The 19,829-nt window shown below is 42.9% G+C and overlaps 1 protein-coding gene across 1 annotated transcript in view; it reads left to right on the forward strand.

The window, feature by feature from the left end:
• Positions 1–19,829, forward strand: part of PTPRT (protein tyrosine phosphatase receptor type T) — a 725,977-nt gene that overhangs the window by 621,639 nt on the left and 84,509 nt on the right. The gene's annotated exons all lie outside the window — the stretch shown is intronic.

Below are 19,829 nucleotides of genomic sequence, written 5' to 3' on the forward strand. Positions count from 1 at the left end.
TGTCCACAGGGATTGAGAAAGGAGGTAGCAGGGAGGGGCAGCGGGGAGATTAGAAGGAAACAGGTCTGGAGGGGGAGATCTGTGAGTTGTCAAAATGGATATGGTAGTTGAATTTGCATTTGTGGATGACATTATCCAGAGATAAGGCATGGAGAAAAAAGAGAAGGGGACCAAGGACAAAGAGAAGGGGACCAAGGACAAAGTCCTGTGGAATCCCCCACAGAAAACTGGTGGGAGGATGAGGACCCTCCAGAGGACACACTGGAGCGATTATAGAGGTAGGGGAGACGACTGAGTTCTGGAAACCAGTGGAGGACAGGATTTCAAGAAGAGGAGCATGGGCAAGTGTGTTGAAGGTGGCTGACAGGTAAAGGAGTATGGGGATGTAGTATTGATTCTAAGTTTTGGCAAAGAAGATGTCATTAGAAACTGGTGAGAGTGGTTTCAGTGGAGTGCTAGGGGTGGAGGCTGGATTGGGAAGGTCTGGGACAGAACTGAAGGTGATTATTGACAGCATGTTCAATGATCTTAGAGATGAAAAGAGAGATGGGGGTCAATGGTGGGTTTTTGTAAGATGGGAGAGAGTAAAGCTTGTTTGTAGTGTGAAGCTTGTTTGTAGTGTGAGCTAGAGAGAGTGAGAAGTTAAAAAGAAGAGTAAGAGCTGAAACGAGAATGGGCCCGGGGCAGTGGGACAAGTAGCGAAGTTAGAGGAGGAAAGCAGAGAAGAAATGTTCTATCTTTGAGATTTTGTCCAGGGGAATTAGAGGACTATGTGACTCAGACTACAATAGTAAATCTGGTTGAATTGTCTGGTTTTGACTTGTATGTATGAAGGAGGCACTTGTGGTTAGAGCATGGACCTAAAACGTGGAGTGCTGGGTTCTAGACTAGATTCTGCAAGTCACTGCATAACCTTGGGAAAGTCACTTTGCCTGTCTGAAAAAAGGGTAACAATACCTCAAAGATGTGTTGAGAGCTTATTTTGTAAAGCATTTTCAGATCCTCAGATGAATGATGCCATATATGTGCAAAGTAGTGTTATTAAAATGAAATTTGAGCTGTTTTGCAGTTTGGAATTTTACTCTGTTTTGCACATTTCTTAAACTTGTCATTATTTTACAATTATCCTTCATTGTGCCTTTGGAGAGAGAGAAGATGCAATTTTGCAGATGCATGCAGCATTCCCATGTGATTTCTAAATGACTGGCTGTGAAATATGGCAGAGATTTCAGCAGAAAATTGCTTTATTTTATTATTATTTTTTTAATTTATTTTTTTTTTATGTGAGAGGGTGAGGATGCTGGAGTGGCTTATTCTAGGGTGATTATTACCCTGCCAGGCGTGGTGTGTTTGTGCTTGCTTAGAGACAGCCATTTCCTTTGGAATATGAGTTCAGCTGGACAGAGCATTAAAATCTTTCAGTGGGGATAAGTGATTTCTGAGAGTTTGGTTTTGTTCATGTTTGGTTGAAACTGTCTGAAATTGTTGCTGCTGTGGATAGAAGCAAAGTTTTCAAGCAGTTCGTCTTTGTGTGACGGTGTGCTACTCTGAAATCTGTGCTTTCTTTGTGAACCATTAGTTCTCAAACTTTGAAATAGAGCATAACTTGTAGCTGGCTTTTCTGTTATCATTGTAAGAGCTGCTACCATGTAACATACAGATATGATTCAGAAAACAGATAGGACACAGATATGTTTCGTACCAAGGAGGGATTTTCTGTGTGTTGGGGGTTTTTTGTGAGTTACTTTTCTGATGCTCTCTCTACTTTTCAACATGATTGTTGTGGTCAGTTGTTGGCTGCGTATGTGTTTATTCAGTGTGTGCTGTCCCAGCTCTGCGCAGATGGCGGAGATATCAGACCTTAAATAAGCTGCCCAATAAATTTACAGACTTGGTTTTTAGCAAAGGCACCCAGCTAGGTTTATTGTTAATGAAGCATGGTAACAGCACCTGGCAGACTATACGAGGATACGAAGACATGTATGCTCGTGACAATGGACGCAGCTTAGTTAGCAGTGGGACTTTCCACTGCTCCCTAGGCTGGCCAAAGATACTCCCTTTGAGATACATTTTTGTACCCCAATACAAACAAGTTAGTACCGCCCCTTTGACATAGTTAGTTACTGCCCCCTGACGTCACTAGTTATTACCCATTATTTTGTACATGTTGGTTTAGTTCAGGGGTCGGCAACCTTTCAGAAGTGGCGTCCCGAGTCTTCATTTATTCACTCTAATTTAAGGTTTTGTGTGCCAATAATACATTTGAAAGTCTTTAGAGGATCTCTTTCTCTAAGTCTATAATATATAACTCAACTCTTGTTGTATTTAAAGTAAACTAGGTTTTTAAAATGTTTAAGAAGCTTCATTTAAAATTAAATTAAAATGCAGAGTCCCCCGGACCGGTGGCCAGGACCCAGGCAGTGTGAGTGCCACTGAAAATCAGCTCGCGTGCCATAGGTTGCCTACCCTTAGTTTAGTTAAAACATCTTTATTACGTACTGTCATCCTAACCTTATCTTTAAAAGGGGTCAGTGTGTTCCTGTTATCCTTAGGAAATATTTTTGTACCCTTCTTAATATCAAAATGTTCTGGTACCTTAATATTGGGATGTGTTTGCGTAAGCGCTCTGTAACTAGCACTTCTTAGGAATGTGTATTTCTGTAATATCAGCCCTGTTCTTGCCAAATTCTGTAAGCAGGCCCTGTCTCATACCAGGCCTCTAATACAAGGGCTTATGTCTCAGGCTCTCTTCCTACTACATTTCTGATCCTAGATGAAACCTGAGCTGCCTGATCGCACACCGCCTTAGTTAGACAGCTACTACTGTTTACACATGTGAGTAGCCCCATTGACTTTGGTGGGTCTACTAGCATAAGTACGAACTACTCATGTGACTGATTTCAGAGTAACAGCCGTGTTAGTCTGTATTCGCAAAAAGAAAAGGAGTCCTTGTGGCACCTTAGAGACTAACCAATTTATTTGAGCATGAGCTTTCGTGAGCTACAGCTCACTTCATCAGATGCATACCGTGGAAACTGCAGCAGACTTTATATATACACAGAGAATATGAAACAATACCTCCTCCCACCCCACTGTCCTGCTGGTAATAGCTTATCTAAAGTGAGCAACAGGTTAGGCCATTTCCAGCACAAATCCAGGTTTTCTCACCCTCCACCCCCCCACACAAATTCACTCTCCTGCTGGTGATAGCCCATCCAAAGTGACAACTCTTTACACAATGTGCATGATAATGAAGTTAGGCCATTTCCTGCACAAATCCAGGTTCTCTCACTCCCTCACCCCCCTCCAAAAACCCACCCCCATACACACACAGACTCACTCTCCTGCTGGTAATAGCTCATCCAAACTGACCACTCTCCAAGTTTAAAACCAAGTTAAACCAGAACATCTGGGGGGGGGGGGTAGGAAAAAACAAGAGGAAATAGGCTACCTTGCATAATGACTTAGCCACTCCCAGTCTCTATTTAAGCCTAAATTAATAGTATCCAATTTGCAAATGAATTCCAATTCAGCAGTTTCTCGCTGGAGTCTGGATTTGAAGTTTCTTTGTTTTAAGATAGCGACCTTCATGTCTGTGATTGCGTGACCAGAGAGATTGAAGTGTTCTCCGACTGGTTTATGAATGTTATAATTCTTGACATCTGATTTGTGTCCATTTATTCTTTTACGTAGAGACTGTCCAGTTTGACCAATGTACATGGCAGAGGGGCATTGCTGGCACATGATGGCATAAATCACATTGGTGGATGTGCAGGTGAACGAGCCTCTGATAGTGTGGCTGATGTTATTAGGCCCTGTGATGGTGTCCCCTGAATAGATATGTGGGCACAATTGGCAACGGGCTTTGTTGCAAGGATAAGTTCCTGGGTTACTGGTTCTGTTGTGTGGTATGTGGTTGTTGGTGAGTATTTGCTTCAGGTTGCGGGGCTGTCTGTAGGCAAGGACTGGCCTGTCTCCCAAGATTTGTGAGAGTGTTGGGTCATCCTTTAGGATAGGTTGTAGATCCTTAATAATGCGTTGGAGGGGTTTTAGTTGGGGGCTGAAGGTGACGGCTAGTGGCGTTCTGTTATTTTCTTTGTTAGGCCTGTCCTGTAGTAGGTAACTTCTGGGAACTCTTCTGGCTCTATCAATCTGTTTCTTTACTTCCGCAGGTGGGTATTGTAGTTGTAAGAAAGCTTGACAGAGATCTTGTAGGTGTTTGTCTCTGTCTGAGGGGTTGGAGCAAATGCGGTTGTATCGCAGAGCTTGGCTGTAGACGATGGATCGTGTGGTGTGGTCAGGGTGAAAGCTGGAGGCATGCAGGTAGGAATAGCGGTCAGTAGGTTTCCGGTATAGGGTGGTGTTTATGTGACCATTGTTTATTAGCACTGTAGTGTCCAGGAAGTGGATCTCTTGTGTGGACTGGACCAGGCTGAGGTTGGTGGTGGGATGGAAATTGTTGAAATCATGGTGGAATTCTTCAAGGGCTTCTTTTCCATGGGTCCAGATGATGAAGATGTCATCAATGTAGCGCAAGTAGAGTAGGGGCTTTAGGGGACGAGAGCTGAGGAAGCATTGTTCTAAATCAGCCATAAAAATGTTGGCATACTGTGGGGCCATGCGGGTACCCATAGCACTGCCGCTGATCTGAAGGTATACATTGTCCCCAAATGTGAAATAGTTATGGGTAAGGACAAAGTCACAAAGTTCAGCCACCAGGTTAGCCGTGACATTATCGGGGATAGTGTTCCTGACGGCTTGTAGTCCATCTTTGTGTGGAATGTTGGTGTAGAGGGCTTCTACATCCATAGTGGCCAGGATGGTGTTATCAGGAAGATCACCGATGGATTGAAGTTTCCTCAGGAAGTCAGTGGTGTCTCGAAGGTAGCTGGGAGTGCTGGTAGCATAGGGCCTGAGGAGGGAGTCTACATAGCCAGACAATCCTGCTGTCAGGGTGCCAATGCCTGAGATGATGGGGCGCCCAGGATTTCCAGGTTTATGGATCTTGGGTAGTAGATAGAATATCCCAGGTCGGGGTTCCAGGGGTGTGTCTGTGCGGATTTGATCTTGTGCTTTTTCAGGAAGTTTCTTGAGCAAATGCTGTAGCTGCTTTTGGTAACTCTCAGTGGGATCATAGGGTAATGGCTTGTAGAAACTCGTGTTGGAGAGCTGCCGAGCAGCCTCTTGTTCATATTCCGACCTATTCATGATGACAACAGCACCTCCTTTGTCAGCCTTTTTGATTATGATGTCAGAGTTGTTTCTGAGGCTGTGGATGGCATTGCGTTCCGCATGGCTGAGGTTATGGGGCAAGTGATGCTGCTTTTCCACAATTTCAGCCCGTGCACGTCGGCGGAAGCACTCTATGTAGAAGTCCAGTCTGCTGTTTCGACCTTCAGGAGGAGTCCACCTAGAATCCTTCTTTCTGTAGTGTTGGTAGGGAGACCTCTGTGGATTAGTATGTTGTTCAGAGGTATTTTGGAAATATTCCTTGAGTCGGAGACATCGAAAATAGGATTCTAGGTCACCACAGAACTGTATCATGTTCGTGGGGGTGGAGGGGCAGAAGGAGAGGCCCCGAGATAGAACAGCTGCTTCTGCTGGGCTGAGAGTATGAATAGGTTAACAATATTGCTAGGTGGGTTGAGGGAACCATTGCTGTGGCCCCTTGTAGCATGTAGTAGTTTAGAAAGTTTAGTGTCCTTTTTCTTTTGTAGAGAAGCAAAGTGTGCGTTGTAAATGGCTTGTCTAGTTTTAGTAAAATCCAGCCACGAGGAAGTTTGTGTGGAAGGTTGTTTTTTTATGAGAGTATCCATTTTTGAGAGCTCATTCTTAATCTTTCCCTGTTTGCTGTAGAGGATGTTGATCAGGTGATTCCGCAGTTTCTTTGAGAGCGTGTGGCACAAGCTGTCAGCATAGTCTGTGTGGTATGTAGATTGTAATGGATTTTTTACCTTCAGTCCTTTTGGTACGATGTCCATCTGAGGGGTTGCAGGGTAAGGCCCTCGTTCCTAGACAGTATTAAAACTTTCCTTCAGCTTGTTTGCCCCTGCTCGTAGTGCACGCTGCTGACATTTCAAAGAAGGGCACACAAGATATGCCCACAAAAATGCATGTTCATTCATTGCGCCCATTGACACATGCAAATAAAATAATACTTGAGGATGTAAATTGTCCGTTAATTACATCGCTACTGTGTGCCTTAAAAACCAATTAGAGAGACAAAGTGGATGAGGTAATATTTTTATTGGACCAACTTCTGTTGGGGAGAGAGACAAGCTTTTGAGCCACACAGAGCTCTTCTTCAGGTCTGGGAAAGATGCTCCCAGCATCACAGCAAAATGCAAGGTGGGGCATATTGCTTAGCATAAGTAATTAGCACATATTCAAAGGGACCATTAAAGGTAAAGTGGCCTGTTAACACCTCTGTAGTCATAGGACAAAGAGGGGGTCGGTGGGTTATAGATTATTGTAAGAAGCCATAAATCCAGTGTGTCTGTTCAGTCCATGCTTTTTAGTGTCCAGCAGAGTAATGAATGTAAGCTCCCAGGCTCATCTTTTGAAAGTGTTGTGCCGGTTTCCTTTGAAGATGAGGACTGATAAGTCAGATATAGCATGATCGCTTTATGAACAGCATTCACCCACCGGTGATAGGGTTGAGGGGGAGAAGGGATTTGAACAGGGATCTGCCACAACTCAAGTGAGTGCCTTAACTACTGGGCTATGGGATATTCTGATGTGAGGCTCCCTCAGTCTCTTCTATTGAAGGTGTTGCGCTTTGGATAAATAATTAGAGTCATTGGAACAGGGGGACTGGATCCCGGGTCTCCCCATCTTGGATGAGTGCTCTAACCACCAGGCTACAGAGTCACGCTCATGCTTGTGTGCGCACATGTGCTCTCTCTCACCCTGAGTCATTCACCCCACCCCATACCTTCTTGCTAAAACAGGATAAGGCACGTAAGTATAAAGAGGATTCCTAGCTCTGAATCACAACAGGACATAGACACCTTGCTGCAGCCCACGCTTAGGTGTCAATATTTGTGAGAGGGGTGGGACTTAGCACACCCCCTCTAGATGGCATCTTCCACTGGTTAGCTTAGACAACTCCCCGCCTAGCACACTAGCTTATGTTAATTGTGGTATAAGGTGCTTATCTCTCCCCATTCGTTGTACAGGAGGTTAGGTGCCTAACTTAGACTTTGTGTATCGCCATGATTTTACCAAACGCATAAAAGTTAGGCAGTATGACATAGTAGCGTCACAATGCCTAATTCTTTTTGTGCATCTTGGCCCTGGTTCCTTTCAGCATTGATAGCCTCTCTCATAATTCTGTTGGCCTGTGGTGTCTTGTTATAAATTATATATATTGCTGTGAAGAAAACAAACAGCACCTTTCTGATGGTGATCAGAAATCCAGTATTAAGGGATACAGTTTTTCTTTAGCTTAGCTTAGTCCAGTCAGAGACTTAAGGATACTCTTATGAAGTAATATACTGTAAATACTTGGGAGATACTCATTTTCTGTAAGTATCTTTTCCTAATTTGGGGTTAAAAGCACAAATGAGCAAAGTTTGCATAAGCAGACATGTTTTGCTTGGACCTGTATAGTAGTTCTGTAAATGTTTCAGTGACAGTATCTGGAGATGATAAAATGCATCGAGTTCGTCTTAGTATGTGGGGTGTTTGTAATAAATTCTGATCAGAAAAGAAGTCTGAGTTCCAAATTTTGCAATAGACCATGTTCTAATTTTCAGGATTTGCAGTACATGGAAGTGAACTCCTGCACAGAATCATAGAAATGTAGGACTGAAAGGGACCTCAATGGTAATTTAGTCCAGTACCTTTGATTAAGGAAGGACTAAGTACCTGAGAGGTGTTAACCTCTTCTTAAACACCTCCAGTGATGGGGATTCCACAACCTCCCTTGATAATTTGTTCCAGTCCTTAACTACCCTTACAGATAGGAATTTTTTCCTAATGTCTAACCTAAATCTCGGGTGCCTCAGTTTAAGCCCATTACTTTTTGTTCTGTCCTCAGTGGTTAAGGAGAACAATTTATCATCTTCCCTTTTATAACAGCCTTTTACATACTTGAATACTTTTATCATGTCCCCCTTTAGTCTTTTCCAGACTAAACAAACTCAGTTTTTTCAATCTTTCCTTGTAGGTCGTATTTTCTAGACTAGACCTTTTGCTGCTCTCCTTAGGACTTTCTCCAATTTGTCCACATCTTTCCCAAAGTGTGGTGCCCAGAATGGACATGATACTCCAAATGAGGTCTCATCCGTGCTAAGTAGAGTGAAAGAATTAATTCTTGTGTTTTGCTTACCATGTGTATGCTAATACATCCCAGAATGACATTTGCTTTTTTAGCAACAGTATTCCATTATTAACTCTTATTTAGTTTGTGATTCACTATAAACCCCAGATTCTCTTCTGCAGTATTCCATCCTAGGCAATCATTTCCCATTCTGAATACTTGCAATTGATTATTCCTTCCTAAGAGTAGTACTTTGCATTTGTCCTTATTGAATTTCATCCTATTTATTTCAGATCATTTCTCCAGTTTGTCAAGATCATATTGAATTCTAATACTTTCCTTCAAAGTGCTTGCCATCCCCCTCAGCTTGATATTGTCCACAAACTTTATAAGTGTGCTCCCTATGCCATTATCCAAATAATTTATGAAGATATTGAATAGAACTGGACCCAGGTCTGATCCTTCCAGGACCCCATCCAATATGCCCTTCCAGCTTGACTGTGAACCATTGATAACTACTCTCTGAGTGTGGTTTTCCAACCAGTTGTGCACCCACCTTGTCATAGGATCATCTAGGCCAGTGGTTCTTAACCGTTACTGCAGCCTGCACCCCTTTGGTTCTCAAAATACAGTATGTTCTTGCACCCCTTATCAAAAATCGTTGAAGTAGGTCAGTTCTTTAAACCTAGATATACCATAACTATAGAACAAAGGAGAGAGAATTATATATTTATTTTAATTTCGCAGTAAAATTAAGACTACATGAAAAATTACACACTTTTTTTTAAGTTTACCGGGTCAGTGACTCTTCTGCTGTTGCTTTTGTTCAATGATGTTCAAGAAACGAGGAACTTTTTTTGAAATAGCCACACGTATGTCATCACTCGCATTTAGGCGGTTTCTGGCCTTTGTTTTGATGTGAAAGAGTGATCAAAATCCTCTCTCATACCAGTATTTAGTCACAAATGGCACAAGGATCTCCAGCGCTGTCTTCGCCAGTTGGGGAAACAGTACTAGTTGAGCACACCAGAAATTCTCAAGCTTCATTGTCTCAAACTCCATTTGTCCAAAGTAGTCGTACTTACGTGCCTGTGCTTAATTTGTTTTTCGATGATTTACCTTGTAAAAAAATTTGGCGCATCTCACACCCCCAGAAAGGGCATCTCGCACCCTCAGAGGGCACGTCCACCCCAAGTTAGGCTATATTTCCCTAGTTTACTTATGAGAAGGTCATGTGATCCAATCTCAGAAGCCTTACTAAAGTCAAGATATATCACATCTACTGCTCCCCCCATCCACAAGACTTGTTACCTTGTCAAAGAAGGATATTAGGTTGGTGTGACATGATTTGTTCTTGACAAATCCATGTTGACTGTTCCTTTTATCAGCTTATTATCTTCTAGGTGCTTACAAATTGGCTGTTTGATTATTTGTTCCATGTTAGATGGTGTGGGATCTGAGTTACTACAGAGAATTCTTTCCTGGGTATCTGGCTGGTGAATCTTGCCCACACGCTCAGGGTTCAGCTGATCGCCATATTTGGGGTCAGGAAGGAATTTTCCTCCAGGGCAGATTGGAAGAGGCCCTGGGGGTTTTTTGCCTTCCTCTGCAGCATGGGGCATGGGTCACTTGCTGGAGGATTCTCCGCTCGTTGAACCCTTTAAACCACAATTTGAGGACTTCAATAGCTCAGACATAGGTGAGAGGTTTTTCGCAGGAGTGGGTGTGTGAGATTCTGTGGCCTGCGTTGTGCAGGAGGTCAGACTAGATGATCATAATGGTCCCTTCTGACCTTAATATCTATGAATCTTCCCAGGGACTGAAGTTAAGATGACTGGTCTATAATTCCCTGGGTTGTCTTTGTTCCCTTTGTTATAGATAGGTGCTATATCTGACCTTTTCCAGTCCTCTGGGATCTCGTCCATCCTCCACGAGTTCTCAAAGATAATCGTTAATGGCTCAGAGATTTCTTCAGTCTGTTCCTTAAGGATTCTAGGATTTATTTCATCAGGCCTGCATGCATGCTCACAAATAGGTTCCACAGATTAGGATCTCTCCATCATTAACCCTTCAGTCTTTTCCCTGGTTCCTTTCTTGGTCCCAACTTTGTGCCATTTCTTATGCTGTTCCCTGTGATTGGTAGAGACTCACATATCTTTGTTTTCCAACCTCCCCCCCCCCCCTTCTGTCAACTTCCTCTATAAAATCCACTCGTTCCATGAAGCTTTCCTGCTTTGGTCCACTCCTTGGTCTGCATATCTTTAAAAATATCTGCTGGATTCTTACTCACTGCTGATCTGGCCCGTCACTGTTTCTCCAGCTCCCAACACAAGAGTTTGAAAATATCATCATAGAGGAGTCTCGGAAGTGGAATTGCAGGGAGGTAATTTTATTTCTTCAAAGATGGTGAGCCAGATCCCTCAGCTGGTGTAAATCAGATTGCGTCCATTGACATCACTGATCGCAGTAGAGCTGTGCTGATCTACGCCATCTGAGGATTTGGTCCATCATCACTGCATAATCCTTACTCTTGCATTGTAAGCTGGAGAGCCAGCAAAAGGCTAGGTGACCAATGAGTAAGAATCCTAAGAAGCAGCAGTAAGTAACTGGTTGTGTCCAAGTTGGATTTTAAGCTTTTTCAAAGCAGAAATTGTCATCAACTTTGTTTGGTAAAGTGCTTATGCGTGGTTACTGCACCATATAGTCATTCTTTAGTGACCAGGAGGAAACTCAGAGGCTACTTTATAGAGTTAACGGGTTGTTTATGTTCTATGTATATACAATCACTAGATTATTGTACTTTTTCACATCCTTTTGGTTGAGGTGGGAAGAGTAGACAATGTTCGGACCCATACCTGTGTGACAGGTTGGACCCTTTGGGAAGCCACCTGAGGCGCTGAAGATACCACTGAGTCTACCTCTTCTGCCAGCATGGGCCCCCTTTACTCTCTTGCTGAGCCAGGCTCTTAAAACCTCCTCTAACACACACACACACACACACACAGGGCCACACCCAGCTGCAGATCAGCTCTGGGAAGATTCAGCTTAAGGGACTTGCTCCAGCACTCAGATGTCCACCTCCCTTGGATTACAGACCCAAAGATATATTATGAAATTTGCCTCTTCCCTCAATGTGGAAGAGAGATGTGCACACTTCTTGCCCCCACCCCCCCCAGTTAGAAATTGTATAAACTAGGTTATATTGTAAACCAGCAATAAATTTATTAACTATAATAGGTGTATTTTAAGTGGTTACGGAGGAAGCGGCCAGAACAAGGCAGGTTCCTAAGAAAATGAAACAGAGCATGCGAACTAAGCTTAATACACTAAAGAAACTGGTTACATGCAAGTTCTCACCCTAAATTTGGTTCTAATAATCTTCTTCACAGGCCTGATGCCCTTCCAGCCTGGGCCCAGTTCTTTCCCTCAGTTCAGTCTTAGTTGTTTCCAGCAGTCATCTTTGGTGGGGTAGCAAGGGGAGCTAACAAACAGGATTACCTCACTCTCCACCCTTAAATAGGATTTGCATAAGGCAGGAGTCCCTTGTTTCCTAGTTTGACCTCCCCCCATCCGCCTGCCAGCTTCTCCTGGAAAAGTACAGAATTCATGATGGGGTCCAGTATCAGGTGACATGGTTACATGCCTCTGAAGGGCACTTGTAGCCATTCTTCACAGGATGACCCACACGTTCACAGGAAGACTAAGCTCTTTTACAGACCATTGTCCTTGCTGATGGGCCATCCGCCCCACCCTGTCTGGCTTTTCCATTGTTGTACCTGAAGTGTTAGCAGTGGGCGTCACCCAAAGTAGCATGGTTGAAATACAAATAAGTAGTTAATATTCCTAATTTCAGATACAGAAATGGCACAGGCATACAAATAGGATAATCACATTCAGTAAATCATAACCTTTCTAATGATATCTCACATGAGCCATCTTGCATAAAGGATATCTCAGTTATGTCATATTCCTATCATAAGCATATTTTCATAAGGAATATGGAATGACATATCACAACCTGGTCCATACCTAAAGCCCAGTGCAGATACAAAATTTGTATCTGAATCCAATCTGCAAAAATGGTCTGAGGATGCAGATAGCCACGGATATAAAGCGGATAGCCACAGATTTTCAGGGCTCTATCTATACCCTGCTGAGATCCGATTTGGTGATATTTCAGCTATCATGAATGGTGAAATTCTTGCAAGGTGAGCAGTTCTTGTGAGATTTCCACCATTTCATGCTGAAACTTTGCAAGAACAGTGACCATATTCAAATTAGATGCAGAGCCAAAAAACTACCCATGATATAGGAACAGACAGGGGATTAGAATCTGGACCTTCTGGAAACTTAAAGGGAGTTAAAAGAAAAGGAGTACTTGTGGCACCTTAGAGACTAACCAATTTATTTGAGCATGAGCTTTCGTGAGCTACAGCTCACTTCATCAGATGCATACCGTGGAAACATCTGATGAAGTGAGCTGTAGCTCACGAAAGCTCATGCTCAAATAAATTGGTTAGTCTCTAAGGTGCCACAAGTACTCCTTTTCTTTTTGCGAATACAGACTAACACGGCTGTTACTCTGAAACCTGTCATTAAAGGGAGTTGCAATTGAAGTTTCACTTTCGGGTCAGCTCTACTTCCTATAGCTTGGAAATGAAACTTCTTTCTCTACTCATTTCCCCCCTTTTGTCTGCATGCAAGTGAAATCATTGTGTTCTGTTTTCCTCTGTGTACCTCTTTGGCTGTGCACCATCAACAATGTTGTGAGCCAGCCAGGGTGGGCATAATTCTCTGAGAACAATTGGCTAGTTTATGGATGACTCTTTTCCCCCTTTAGAGGCAAGAAGAGTGTACAAATGTGTTCTGATGCTTGCTTTACCTCAATCTGCTAGTGTACTTTGGTCTTCCTTCAGACACACCTATTGTATTAGTTCTGGACTTCTTTTGAATGGACACAGCCAGTCATGTCAAATTGAGGTTGAGGGTGGGAGTTCATGTGGACAAGTGTCCATTAGACGTGGGATTGAGCCTACCAAACAAATTTCACTTTTAAACTAAGGCAGATTGGGACCAGATCTTGTTATGGGAAACACCATCCAGGGCCACAGATTGATATGAATATCCTGTGATGTGTGGCTTAAAAAAACAACAGCGGCATACCACACACGCACCACTAGCTGCATAAATCATTTCGCAAAAAGAAATGGAGGACTTGTGGCACCTTAGAGACTAACCAATTTATTTGAGCATAAGCTTTCGTGAGCTACAGCTAAAGCTTATGCTCAAATAAATTGGTTAGTCTCTAAGGTGCCACAAGTACTCCTTTTCTTTTTGCGAATACAGACTAACACGGCTGCTACTCTGAAATAAATCATTTCGTAACAGATTTGTTCTCTCGTTGTACAAACAAAAACACAAGCAGCTTAACCTCTTTGAATTCAAACCTACTTAAAGCAATCATCTCTCAGCCTGCAGAGGCACTTGTGCAAGATAGTCTTGTCTTTCTAGGCAATGATGCAGAAAATATGTTATTTAATTAGACAAACTTGAGGCACTGCCTTCATGTGGAGCTGGAAGATACCACAGTGACATCTGTTCATGGCTTAGGGCATTATAGCTAATCAGTAATAGACACAATCGATTTGATTTTTTCTCAGTGCAGTGTTTTGTTAACCAGTGTACAGAATTGAAGGATGGAGAGAGATTGAGAACCTCGTACTGCCAAAACAAGGACACATGAGTGAAATTAGGAAAGGCTGAATTGTCAAAAGTTACTCCTGGTTCTTATAAACACCCCCAAATTAGGATGCTTCTCTGAACCTTATCTACATAGACTTAGACAAACACCCTGGCCTTCAGTTTGGTTTGGATGTGTTCGAACCCTTTTAGTTCAGCAAATGTGTGAAGCTACCAAACTTGTCTGCATGACTCGGTCAAATACCCGTAACCCTACCAGACCAGCTTGAGTTTTTTTCTATCGGGGAAAAGTGAATGGTGGGCTTACATGGGTCAATTCTGAAGTCACCAGGACCAGCTAACTTGTTTTTAAATAGGTCTTTTTTATCTTACACAAGATACTAAGGGCTTATCTATACAAACATTTAATTTGCAGCAAGTTGGGGTGTGGGGTGCGGGCCGAGGGACGTACTGGCGCTGCTTCCAGCAGCTCCCATTGGCCTGGAGCAGTGAACTGCAGCCACTGGGAGCCGCGATTGGCCGAACCTGCAGACGCGGCAGGTAAACAAACTGGCCCGGCCCGCCAGGGGCTTTCCCTGCACAAACGGTGGAACAAGTTTGGGAACCATTTTCTAGGGCTTTGCAGTTTAAAAATTCCATCCACACTGAGCATACTCCAGTCTGGATGAGCATAACTGGCCTTGCAATTACTGCTGTGAGCTGCTGAATGGCTTGCTGGGTCTGGGTTCAGGCACCAGAACTGAAAGCAGAGCTACTATCTCTCCTGAGCTCTAAATGACCCCCGCACTGCACCCCCCTTCCCCCCCCCACACACACACTTATCTCAGGCAGCATGGAGGAGAAATTTCTGTGATTTGGATGCAGATGGGACAGGAAATGGACCACTCAGGGTGGGGAGTAGATTGAAACAAGAAGCCTGGGTAGTGGGTTGTGGGGAAGGAGACTGGGAATGCTAGCTGCCACTAGGAGGAAAACGGACTGCGAATTGTGGTGGGGGAGATTGGAAGTGTCTGGCCAAGAAGACTGAGACTAGGAGACAGAGACAGGAGGCACCATTCACTCTATGAATATATATCTCTTTCTCTGTGATACTACTTATATAGAGATGGTAGATATGGCTATATCTAGTCCCAAAGAAACACAGAGAAAGGTATATGCTCAGTTTCAGCTGTCTGACTTTCACTATCAAATGGTTAGGCCAGTCAAACAGCATAACTAGACGTCTGACCTGACTCCTACCACTTCCATCTCTGGAGCCAGATGTTCTGCAGTAGGAAGCAGGGATTTAGTATTGCAAAGAGCCCCAAAACCCCATTCGAGTTAGTCACCATTATTTCAATGACTGGATTTATGTAGTTAACAGATCAGCTATATTGGATGTTTAAAAGGAATCCTTGACTGCATTAGATTGGGCTTTACAGAAAATTATTCTGGTTACATCCTCGGTAGGTAAGAAGAAGAGACTGAGCAAATTACAAATGGAGAATCTTCTGCACATGAATAAAAATGAAAGGCACCTCCTTGGATTCCAGCGCTTTTTTTTTTTTTTTTTGGTAATCTTTGGGAACTTTAAGTTATTCTCCACCTTTCCTAGACCTTGGCTTTTCGAGATTCACTATGGTGATATTAAAAGAAAAGAGAGTTTGGGAGTCCTAGAGCTGTGTGTAACATAGCCAGCCCCAGGCATGCAAAATAATGAATCAGGCCCTCAAAAAATATTAGGTTGACTTAAAACTAATGAGCCTTTTAAAAAAAAAATTTGCCTTCCGGTTCTCCCTGCAACCTTGAGGGCTGGAAACTTTTTTTTTTTTTAATGAAAGATGAAATTCTCATGAAATCACACAACTTCAGAAGCTGGGACTTCAAGAAAAACATAAAATATGGTGAGAGTCACAATTAAAATCACTAGAGTTAGCAACACTATGAGAATCCAAAGAGGATGGATCTATACTGTTCTCAATGGTAGCAGATGACAGAACAAGGAGTAATGGTCTCAAGTTGCAGTGGGGGAGGTTTAGGTTGGATTTTAGGAAAAACCTTTTCACTAGGAGGGTGGTGAAGCACTGGAACGGGTTACCAAGGGATGTGGTGGAATCTCCTTCCCTAGCGGTTTTTAAGGTCAGGCTTGATAAAGCCCTGGCTGGGATGATTTAGTTGGGGATTGGTCCTGCTTTGAGCAGGGGGTTGTACTTGATGATCTCCTGAGGTCCCTTCCAACACTGATATTCTATGATTCTAATTGTAGTACTTGCACTTCACTTTTTGGAATATTGCTTTTGGCTTTCGTCTACATGGGCTCTCACTTCCCAAATCCCTTCTCATAAGGACATAATGTCCATACTGGGTCAGACTCTAATGATCCATCTTGCCCAGTATCCTGTCTCTGACAGTAGCCCAGAGCTTCAAGGGGAGTTTACAGAACAGGGAAATTATGGAGTGATCCATCCCTGTCTTCCCTCCTGGCTTCTGGCAGTCAGAGGTTTGGAGTTGCCCTGAGCAGGGGTTGCATCCCTGACCAACTTGGTGAACCTATCCTCCATGAACTTAAATAGTTCTTTCTTGAACCCAGTTATACTTTTAGCCATTACAACATCTCATGGCAATGAGTTCCACAGGTTAGTTGTGCATTATGTGAAAAAGTATTTCCTCTTGTTTGTATTAAACCTGTTGCCTATTCATTTCATTGGGTAACACCTGGGTTTTGCAATGTGGTAAAGGGTAAATAAACCTTCTTTATTCACTTTTTCCACATTATTCATGATTTTATAGACTTCTAACATATCACCTTTTGTCATCTCTCTTCTAAACTGAACAACCCTAATCTTTTTACTCCTTTTTTTAGCCGTTCCATACCCTTGATTATCTTTGTTGCCCTCCTCTGAACTTTTTCCAGTTCACTATATCCTTTCAGAGATGGGTAGGGCCCTACCAAATTAATGGTGCATTTTGGTCAATTTCACAGACAGAGGGTTTTAAAATTGGCCAATTTCACATTTCAGCTGTTTACATCTGAAATTTTACAGTGTTCTAACCATGGGGGTCCCAACCCAAAATGTACCCGGAAGTGGGTCTGATCTCACCACCCCTGACCAGCTGCCATCGAAGGGAAGGACAAGTCCTGTCCTTTCCCAGCCCAGCAGGGGCCTCCCTAGCTGGGACACTCCCAGGAGCAGGGGGATATCAGACCCACCTCCACAAATATCCTCCAGCTACAGAAACCTTGGGGGCTGGAGTTTTCTGCAGCCGGAAGAGGCACTGTGAGGTGGGTCTGATCTCTTGCTAAGAGTGAGAGCGAGGGTGCAGCGGAAGGACAAGTCCTCTCCCTCCCCAGCTCAGCTGGGACTTTCAGCTAGGAGCCCCCTGACTGGGGCACTCCCAGCCCATGGGGGAGATCAGATTTCATAGGGAAGGGCTTATTTCATGGTCTGTGACACATTTTTCACAGCCATGAAATTGGTACGGTCCTAGAGTTGGGGCAACCAGAACAGGACACAGTATTCAAGGTGAGGGCACACCATGGATTAATGTAGTGTTATTGTGATATTTTCAGTCCTATTTTCTTCCCTTTCCTAATAGTTCCTAACATTCTGGTAGCATTTTTGACTTCTGCTTCCCACTGAGCTGAAGTTTTCAGAGAACTATCCACAGTGACTCCAAGAACTCTTTCTTGTGTGGTAACAACTAATTTAGATCCCTTCATTATATATGTGTAGTTGGGATTATTTTTTCCAGTGTGCATTATTTTGCACTTATCAATCTTGAATTTCATCTGACATTTTGTTGTCCAGTCACCTACTTTTGTGAGATCTCCTGTAACTCTCCTTAGTTAGCTTTGGATTTAACTATCTTGAATAATTTTGTATCATCTGCAAAGTTTCCTACTTCACTGTATCTTTTAAACAGGACCTTCCCTGTTATCCCATGTCGTCTTAGTTTCTTCAAGAGCCCTTGCTAAGGGATCTTCTCAAAGGCTTTCTAAAAATCCAAGTACACTATAACACCTAGTCAACAACCTCAAAGAATTCTAATAGCTTGGTGAGGCATGACTTCCCTTTACAATAGCCATGCTGACTTTTCCCCAACAAATCATGTTTGTGTCTCTCAAGTTTCTCTCTGATGTTAGGTTCAAGTAAACTCAGAATCTCATAATGAAACTCAGTGAAAATGGCTACATTTAATTTGATTTATTGTCAAAATCACGTGGAACCCTGAATTTCATGTGATTTCATTATGAAACCATAAATGAGGCCAGATGCGCTTAGCTATGCATTCTAGAGTCACTCAAAAGCTTTGGAAAACTTTGGGATTTTGGCCTGCATTTCAAGTTTTTAACAAGACCTGTTATGAGGCAAAACATGTAGTTTCAATGTAATCATTTTGCACATCTGTAATCAGCTGTACTTCCCCTGAGGAAATCTCTTTGTAGGCAGCAAATTGTACATGAGTGAGAAAATGAAGCAGGTCATATTTGCAACAAGAAAAGGAATACTGTCAAGGTTCCTCCCCCACTCTGAACGCTAGGGTACAGATGTGGGGACCTGCATGAAAACCTCCTAAGCTTATCTTTACCAGCTTAGGTCAAAACTTCCCCAAGGTACAAAATATTCCACCCTTTGTACTTGGATTGGCCGCTACCATCACCAGACAAATACTGGTTACTGGGGAAGAGCTGTTTGGAAACGTCTTTCCCCCCAAATACTTTCCAAAACCTTGCACCCCACTTCCTGGACAAGGTTGGGTAAAAAGTCTCACCAATTTGCCTAGGTGACTACAGACCCAGACCCTTGGATCTTAAGAACAATGAACAATCCTCCCAACACTTGCACCCCCCCTTTCCTGGGAAATGTTGGATAAAAAGCCTCACCAATTTGCATAGGTGACCACAGACCCAAACCCTTGGATCTGAGAACAATGAAAAAGCATTCAGTTTTCTTACAAGGAGACTTTTAATAGAAATAGGAGTAAATAGAAGTAAAGAAATCCCCTCTGTAAAATCAGGATGGTAGATACCTTACAGGGTAATTAGATTCAAAACATAGAGAATCCCTCTAGGCAAAACCTTAAGTTACAAAAAAGATACACAGACAGAAATAGTTATTCTATTCAGCACAATTCTTTTCTCAGCCTTTTAAAGAAATCATAATCTAACACATACCTAGCTAGATTACTTACTAAAAGTTCTAAGACTCCATTGCTGGTCTATCCCCAACAAAAGCAGCATATAGACAGACCCACAGACCCTTTGTTTCTCTCCCTCCTCCCAGCTTTTGAAAGTATCTTGTCTCCTCATTGGTCATTTTGGTTAGGTGCCAGCGAGGTTACCTTTAGCTTCTTAACCCTTTACAGGTGAGAGGAATTTTCCCCTGGCCAGGAGGGATTTTAAAGGGGTTTACCCTTCCCTTTATATTTATGACAAATACCAGATGCATGTGTGGTGGTATGCACAATCTCTGAGCACCAATTACTGTGACTGCATACACAAAATGGGTAATTGTGTATGCAAATTCGACTAATTAACCATGTATATGCCCAGCTACTAGGTTTCCATGTGAAGTCATGGCAATTGTATGTGCAGATTAAACATACAATTGTACTTTAATGTCACATGTCTACATTTGGAAACCTGTCCCAGTATTTGTAGTGGCCGAAACAGCAAAGGTAAAGTTGTATAGTAAGTTGAAGTTTGTGTTCTTTCATCATTCCTTTTCTGTCGTGACTCAGCTTGTCACCTGTGATGATCAACGTTTTGTGTTTGTCAAGATGCAGTACAGTACTTTGTGTTGCAGCACATTGTGCCATATCTTGTGGCGTAACCTATGATAAGAAGCTCTCTGCTTCTTCAGTGGGGAAAACCCCTTGTGCTATG

This window comes from Eretmochelys imbricata, chromosome 13 (genome assembly GCF_965152235.1).
Source record: "Eretmochelys imbricata isolate rEreImb1 chromosome 13, rEreImb1.hap1, whole genome shotgun sequence".
Taxonomy (NCBI): Eukaryota; Metazoa; Chordata; order Testudines; family Cheloniidae; genus Eretmochelys; species Eretmochelys imbricata.